Source organism: Lactuca serriola, chromosome 6, assembly GCF_051521515.1.
Source record: "Lactuca serriola cultivar US96UC23 chromosome 6, Lser_US96UC23_V15, whole genome shotgun sequence".
NCBI lineage: Eukaryota > Viridiplantae > Streptophyta > Magnoliopsida > Asterales > Asteraceae > Lactuca > Lactuca serriola.
The window spans coordinates 107,962,386-107,970,522 of NC_136413.1; the positions used below are offsets into that span (position 1 = coordinate 107,962,386).

An 8,137-nucleotide genomic window follows, 5' to 3' on the forward strand; every position below is an offset into this window, starting at 1 on the left:
AAAGAAAGGAATGGTTGACTTTTCATTTGCCACCTCACTAATATTTGCTGGGTTTCCATGCAAAGTCTCATGCTTCTAAGTAACCATCCTATCATCTACTCTCTCTTCTCTCCTCTCTTTCGTTCTCTCGGCCGATGATATTTGCATATTTAGCGTTATTTTAAGTATAGATTTTTATGATTAATTAGCTAATTTATTGCATATCATAGACAAAAGATACTTAAAAGTGTTTGAATTGTGTTTTCAGTCCAAAAGTGAAGCTCGGAAGCAAAAGGAAGCAGGAGAAGAAGTTAGGAGCTCGGGAATTGAACAAAGAAGAAAAACACCAAAAACAACACCTACTCGGCGAGTCCGATCGAAGATTCGAGAAGATAATGACTCTGTGACTTATCGTGTACGGGAATTAAGAGGTGGACTCGGCGAGTCGGCAATGGACTCGACTAGTCATTTCGCATCTATATAGATAACTTCTCAGATCGACATTAAACATTCTGGAACCCTTTTGGAGAGATTAGCTACGATTGAAGAGCCAGAAGAACCCTAGAGAACGAAGATACAACCTAGAATCCAATTCCGAGGGAGATTTGAGGCAAATTCTCATCATTCTACTTAATCTTTTGTTTTCCATTATGGCTAGACAATTAGAATTCGTTTATTTGTTATTTATTACCTCAATCATGAGCTAAAACTCTTAAACTTCTGTTTGGGGATACAAAATTGAGACTATGGTTTGATTATTGGTAGGATTAATTCAATGTTGGTGATTTTTGTTAGTTTTAGCTTGCTAAAGAACCTTGTGTGTGAATGATAATTAATTTTCTGTTAATAGGAAGGTAATTAAATAGTATGAACATCTTTTGATTATCAACCTCATATGCTTACGTGACCACTTCATCATATTAGTTAACCATTGCAAGTCTAGGATTAATGAACATGAAACTAGAATTAATAAGAAAATTAGGTAAATTCATGTATGAGCTTGTGTGATGACCATCAACAAGAAGTCAACTAAAGGACCAAATTAGTTAACCATTGCAAGTCTAAATTAACCCGAATAATTAATCTAGTGAATTTAATTAAATTAGACAACTGATCACTGTTTGAGTTAGTTTGTTCACTAAAGGTTAGTGTAGCGAACGCGAAGCTAATCACTTAAGTCGGTAGCCAATAAAAGAGTTAATCCATTGCACTATTACCATAATATCAACCATATGATCAATTGAGTTGAACTAAACATAAGTCCTTCTCGTTATTCAATTTAGTTAAATCTTTGCTTTTCTAGTTTTTAGTTTAAGTGATAGTTAGTAAGTTTCTAGTCTTGTAAAACTAGAGAAAACCTCTACTTGTTATTTAATTTAGATAAAATTAGTCTTTAGTTTTAATTTACCGTTCCATGTGTTCGATACCTTACTTATTTAGCTTTACCACAATTGATAGGTTCACTGCCTTCATGTGTTTATTTTTATTAAAAAGTAGGTTTAAAACTAGTTGAGTTTTACACACATCAAGTTTTTTGCGCCGTTGCCGGGGAACGGTTCTAAATTAGCACTAATTTCTAGTTTAATTGATCCTTTGTGTGGGATTTATCTTACACAAAGTTAATTCTTAGGTAATTTACTAGTTAGTATAAGTTTTAATAAAAATCCGTTTTAATAAGTAATTAGAAAGTTTTTCTGTTTTTGCCTTGAACTCGCCGAGTGCACTCGTGCCGACTCGGCGAGTCCATCGCTGATCACAGTTTTAAATTTTTTTTATTTTTGTTCTTTTTATGCGTTTTTTTTGGTTTGCAGTTGTTTCATGACCCGAGGATCTGATACACCTTTGGTCCCTCCATTCAAATACCCGGAATCCGCAATAAAGAAGAACAAAGGAAAAGTTGTTAGAGAAACCACTTCTTCAAAGAGATCACCGTTGAAGAATTTGAAATTTGTTTTCAGCAAGAAGAAAGGAAGCAAACTAGGAGCATCCAGCGCCTCTTTTACAATCGAAGACCCGATCAAAGAAGACACCGATTACGAGACCGAGGAAGAAGAAGAACCTACATACGAGCACAAATCCGATTTTGAGGACGATTTAGCTATCACTATGGCTAATATCGATGAAGTCCCCATGGGGGAATGGAAGAAGAGGATGCACGATGACACTGGCTTGGGACTTGAGCAACCCGCAATTCCCGCCAACGCTACTTTTGAGCTTAAGGGTCATATCCTAGCTCAACTCAAGGAGATTCTCTTCTATGAAAAAGACCACGAAGATGCTTACAAGCACTTGGATGAAGTAAATGATGTGACTGACTACTTCAATGTACCAAATGTGCCACGTGAGACCCAACTACTTCGTATGCTTCCAGTCACATTCAAGGGTGCTGCAAAGGATTGGCTCAAGTCACTTCCTCCCGGATCGGTCACCACATGGGCTAAAATGAAAGAAGAGTTCATAGATCATTTTTGACCGCCTTCCAAGATAGCCAAGTTGAAGAAAGCCATTGCCAACTTCGAACAACAACCCGTAGAATCCCTTTATGAGGCGTGGGAAAGGTACAAAGGTCTTCTCAGAAATTGCCCACACAATGACCTTAATAGCCAACAAGAGGTCTCCATTTTCTATGATGGAGTCAATGTTACCACAAGGCAATTGCTCGATTCACAAGGCCTGCTCACAAAGAAGCCACCTTCGGTAATCAAGGAATTAATTGAAGAATTCTCTAAGCATTCTAGAGAATACCACAACCCATGAAATGAAGTAAGTCGGGGGGTAGTAAACTCGGCCAATGATGGCATGGATGATGGGTTTTAGCCATAAGAACATCCTATGTGCTCATACAAACCCTAATGCTTGGATCTAGGTTTCTCTATTGTACATGCAATTCATCCAAGACTTCAAACCCTAGATCTAGCATATGATAATCAATATAACATATGAATTAGAGTTTAGATCATACCTTGATTGTTATGTAGCAATAACAATCTCAAATCCTCTTTGTAATTTCTTTAGAAAGCTTAGAGTCATAAATGTCACTCCTCTAATGGTTCACAAACACCAAGAGCAAGAGGATGAATAGGAGAAGAGAAGAAACACCCAAAAACGTGTAGAAACCCTAAGGATTCAGTTGCCCACGTTTTTGGTGCCCAAGGGGTCCTTAAATAGTGAGGCTATTAGGGTTATCTAACAAGGAAACCCTAATTTGGATGCTTAAGCCCTAAGCAACCCATGGACTCCTTCCTTAACAAGCCTTGGACGATTTCTAATGGGTTTCCCCATAGAATTCATCTAACCTTATATTATAAGGTATTCCATGGCCCAATTGCAATTATCTTATAATTACAATTCTAGTCCCTTAAGTTTAATTAAACTCTTTTAGTCACAAACTTAATTCTTATTAGTTCTTGACTAATATTAATTAAACAATATGATTTCTCCTTTAATATATTATTTCCATAATATATTAATAAATCATATTTAATCCTTTCTCTCCATAATTCATCCTATCAAGTTGCTTTGGTGAAGGCAACCCAAAAGGACCATGCACCATCGGGTCAAGTACATACCAAAATAGTTATGGACTTAGACACTAATCCAACAATGGCGGCGATGATGGCTAAGCTCGATAGTCTACATAAAAGAATGACAAAAATGGATCAAACAATCCATGCTATTCGAGTTGGATGTGAAAACTGTAGAGGGCCTCATCTCACGAAGGATTGTGACTTGGATGAAAATGGAAACAAGAAGGCACAAGTGTTCTACTCAAGCGGGGACAAATACGACGAGAATTGGCGGAAACCCAAGAAGGAATGGCTCCTGTACGAAGAGTATAAAAGGGCAAAGGAAGAAAAATACAAGTAGAAGGAAAGCGGTTTCTATCAAAAGGAAGAACCGGTAATGGAAAGGAGAGCCGATTTAGAAGAAATGTTCACTAGATTTATAGCCGCGTCCGAGAAAAGACACAATGATCATGATGCTGCAATACAAGAGACTAGAAATCTACTAAGAAATCAGCAAGCATCTATTCTCAACATTGAGAAACAGCTAGGACAACTTGCACATCAAGTGAACGAGAGGAGGCGGGGAGAACTTCCGAGTAAAACCGAGAACAATCCAAGAATGGAGAATGTGAATGCCATAACCTCCAGCCATGGAAAATTTTTTACTCCTATGACCCCTACACATAAGTTTTCAACTAAGGTGCAAGCAGAAGCAACAGAAGAGTCGAGTTCAGCTAAACCCGACCAGACACGTTAAGTCCCTCTAATGGACTCGACGAGTCCATGCGCTGATGACAAAACTGTTATTTCCTCAAAGCCCTACAATCCTCCTTTGCCATTCCCAATCAGAGTCATGCCTGGTGAAAAGGTTAGAGCGTATAAAGCTTTCATGGAACATGTCAAGGCCCTTCAAGTCAACATTCCATTTGTGGAGATGATGTTTCAAACACCCAAGTATTTCAACTTGCTAAAGAGTCTCTTTGCTGCCAAAAAAGATTTAACTGAAGTTGCAGAGATAATGTTGAGTGAACTACCGGAAAAGAGGGGTGATTCGGGAAGCATCACAATTCCTTGTCAATTTGGAGATATACTTGCTACTAAAGCGTTAACCGATTCGGGTGCAAGTATTAACTTAATGCCTTTTTCTTTCTTCAAGAAGTTGCATTTACCGGAGCCAAGGCCTGTGAATATGAAGATCCATTTAGCGGACAAGACGACTATTCATCCAAGAGGTGTTTGTGAAGATCTCCTCATCAAGGTAGATAAATTTATATTCCCTGTGGACTTTGTGGTACTTGATATGGAAGAAGACCCCGAAATTCCAATTATTTTAGGGAGACCATTTTTGAATACCGCATGCGCATTGATTGATGTATGTGAGTCCACACTAACATTGAGGGTAGGAGATGAGTCAGCGGTGTTTAAAGCCCTACCAGAGATAAAGCAAGAAGAAGGAAGAAAAGAAGAAATCTCATTCGTTGATTTGGATGATGAAATACTTCAAAAAGAAGTTGCACTCTTGCAAGAAGAAGATCAAAGTAAGTTTTTGCTATCCTTTGGAGGTAATGAAGATGTTGAAAAAGACTTGGAGGAGATAGAGAAGCTGCTGAAAGGAACCGAATCAGAAAACATAGTGGGATATGAGGAATACGCTCTGACTCGCCGAGTCGCTTTCCCGGACTCGACGAGTCTAGTCGAAAATCCCAACAACTTGGATGATTTTGATCTGCTTGTTACCAGCTCCCTGCATGCTCTGGACATGAAGATTTTCCAAAATTTTTTAGAAGATCAAGCAGCAGAAGGCGGAATGAATGTTGATTTTCAACACGTTCTTGTAGCATGCCTCGATACAATAATGCAAGAAGAAGAAGATATTCCACTTGAAGATGAGGCAAGCTTTGGAGAAGAGGAAAATGCAAGGGTTAGAAGAGATGATGCTAAGAACCCATTGATTACCAAACCTCGAGCCCGAGTTTTCACCAACTATGAAGTAATGAAGTTTGAAGAAGGAGGGGTGCAAAAGAGGGTGCAAGAGAATGGAGTAAAGAAGAAGAAGGTGAGGAAAAGGGAAAGCCATGTAGCTGAAGATGATGCTATGAGGAACAAGAGAGAAGAATTAAGATGGGCCTACAAGAAGAAGATACACACTTACAAAGCGAAGTACAAACCACAAAAGATAAGGCGTGAGTTCCCGATGCAACAAAATGAAGAAACGTAGATGGGTAGGAGTCCAGCTAACGACTCCTTAAAAAGAAGCGCTTGGCGGGAGGCAACCCGTTATTAGAGTTTGCTTTCTTTTTCTTGTTTTAGTTTTATTTTCGTTTTTAGGATTTTATTTTCGTCTTCTAAATCATCAAACATGACTTCTTGAGAGTGCTTATGGGCTAAGTGTGGGGTGAAATGAATTTTTAAATGGAAAAAATGATATAGTTTTTGAATTTTTTGCAAATGACTCGCCGAGTCCGACCATGACTCGACGAGTATTCAGATTCCAGATGAGTTTAAAAATCGCGACCAGACTCGCCGAGTCGGACCCTGACTCGACGAGTCGGTTTTATTTACAGAAAAAAATTAATTAAAAATCATTTTTACATCTGGTAAAACTAGGGTTTTTAACCCTAATGAGATCATATTTCCCCCTTTACTCGACGTGCGCCCCCATTTGCTTTCTCTCTGAAGCACTCATCAAAGTCTTCACTCTTTCTTTAAGATTTTCGAATATTATCACCTAAGGTACTCAATTTCTTTCATAATTATGTTAAAGCCATGATTTTTAGATGTTCTAAGGTGCCAATTTCATACAATACCCGATTTTGAAATTTAGTGAATTTTTAGGGTTTTGATTTTGCATCAATTGTGTTGTTTTGGGTGGTTATTCTTACCCTAATACATCTTAGGAACGTCCCTGGACAAAACCCTTGAGAACAATTTCAAGTTTTATGGTCGAATTTTGCTTGACTCGTCGACTGACTCGCGCAGTTAATACGACTCGCCGAGTCGTTCATGGACTCGACGAGTCCAGTCGGGGACCCAGATGGAACTTGTTTTGATGATTTTCTATGTTTTCTGGGTTGTTTGTTCTTTGTTTTGCGGGGATCATGTTTCAAAGAGGACAGAGCTCAAGTGGAAACCAAGGAGATTTTCCTTGGTTGAATTTCCCTCGAATTGAATCGGCTTCAACAATGACAAGATGGAAGAAGAAGTTGGATGAGGTCAGGAAGAAGGAGATTTATGTACCTAATAGGGTTGACTGGCATTGGTTGAGGAATATCCGGTATGAGGAAGAGTTGGCGCCTTACCTATTGAAGGAATTTACTCACGATGGGGAGACAATGATTTGTGATGGATGGAGCTGGGTTTTCAGAATTCAAGAACCGGTGTATCAAGAACTTTGCTGGGAATTTTTCTCCACTGTATCTTTCCGAGGAGGAGATGATTGCTACCACCCCGCGGTGTTTTAGTTTTTGTCTTGGGGCGAATTCCATCAATGTTATGTCATTGATCACGCATGCCGGTTGGGGATTTACGACCGACCATTGCTCACGATTGCTATCTTTCGCGCCTTCTTGGAACACTCTCATAAGGTGTTCCCCCGATGGTGTTACAAGTACTGGTTGGTGGGACACGATCGCCAACAAATTATACATTCCGAAGTCGGCCCAAGAAGGGAGTATTAGGTCACCCACACACCGCCTCATACACCGCCTTATCTCCACTACAATAAATCAACAAAAGGATGACGACAAGGTTGCTAACCTTGACGTATTTTATCTTTGGAGTATCATCACACCCGACACCTTCTGCAACATTCCATGGTGTTTCGCCTCTTATTTATTGGAGGGTGCGGTCAAGGATCGCAAAACCTCCAAAATTAATGGTGACATGTTCGTCACCCGGCTAGCCAACTCATATGGGTTGATGACCCGCGGTGCATGGAATTTGATGAAAATGATTCCTGCCCCTCCCTTTAATCCCATTCTTTTTAGGAGGGCAAGAATCATTGAAGATTATGGGGGTGGTCATTATGCTATCCCGCATGATGATCCGGTAATCGGCCCCGAGGCACCGGGAAGGAGGGTTAGGTCGAGACGTGAGCGGGAGGTGGAGGAGGGATCATCGGTAATTCCGGTGGATAATGATGAAGTGCCAATGGACTGGTATAATGTTGAGATGAGGAGGTTACAAGATCAAATGGCAAGGGGCATCAATTTCAGCAAAGAATCACACGTGCGGCTTTTTGACCATTTCCATATTCCGCATATTGATGGGGGAAATTTCCCCTACATTCCATCTTGGGATGAGGTGATTAATGCAATGCGGAGTGGAGCTGGTGGGAGTGGAGCTGCGCATGGCCATGATGAGGAAGAAGATGATTAGTTTTTTTTATTGTTTTATGGAGCAATTTTCAATTTATTTTTGTTTTTGTTTATATGTTAAGACTTTTGATGTTTGGTTTGCCTTTATGACTTCTAGATTTTGGATTAGGAATGCTTGCATAAAGGGTTTAGAGTTTGAGAGAGTAAAGAAAAAGAAAAAGAGTGGAAAAGAGTCAAGAAAGGGCGAAGTTTAGAGTTAAGCTGTCAAGTCCGGTCCTAAGGGACATGAGTTAATAATTCTAGAGGTTATGGGAAGTTTTGGAGATTTATCAAAAG

The 8,137-nt window shown here is 39.5% G+C and overlaps 1 non-coding gene across 1 annotated transcript; it reads right to left on the reverse strand.

Moving 5' to 3' along the window:
- Nucleotides 1–2,469: 2,469 nt before the first annotated feature.
- Nucleotides 2,470–2,576, reverse strand: LOC145060634 (small nucleolar RNA R71). Its single transcript, XR_013686851.1, has one exon. It is a non-coding gene; the product is annotated as a small nucleolar RNA R71 (small nucleolar RNA).
- Nucleotides 2,577–8,137: the final 5,561 nt, after the last annotated feature.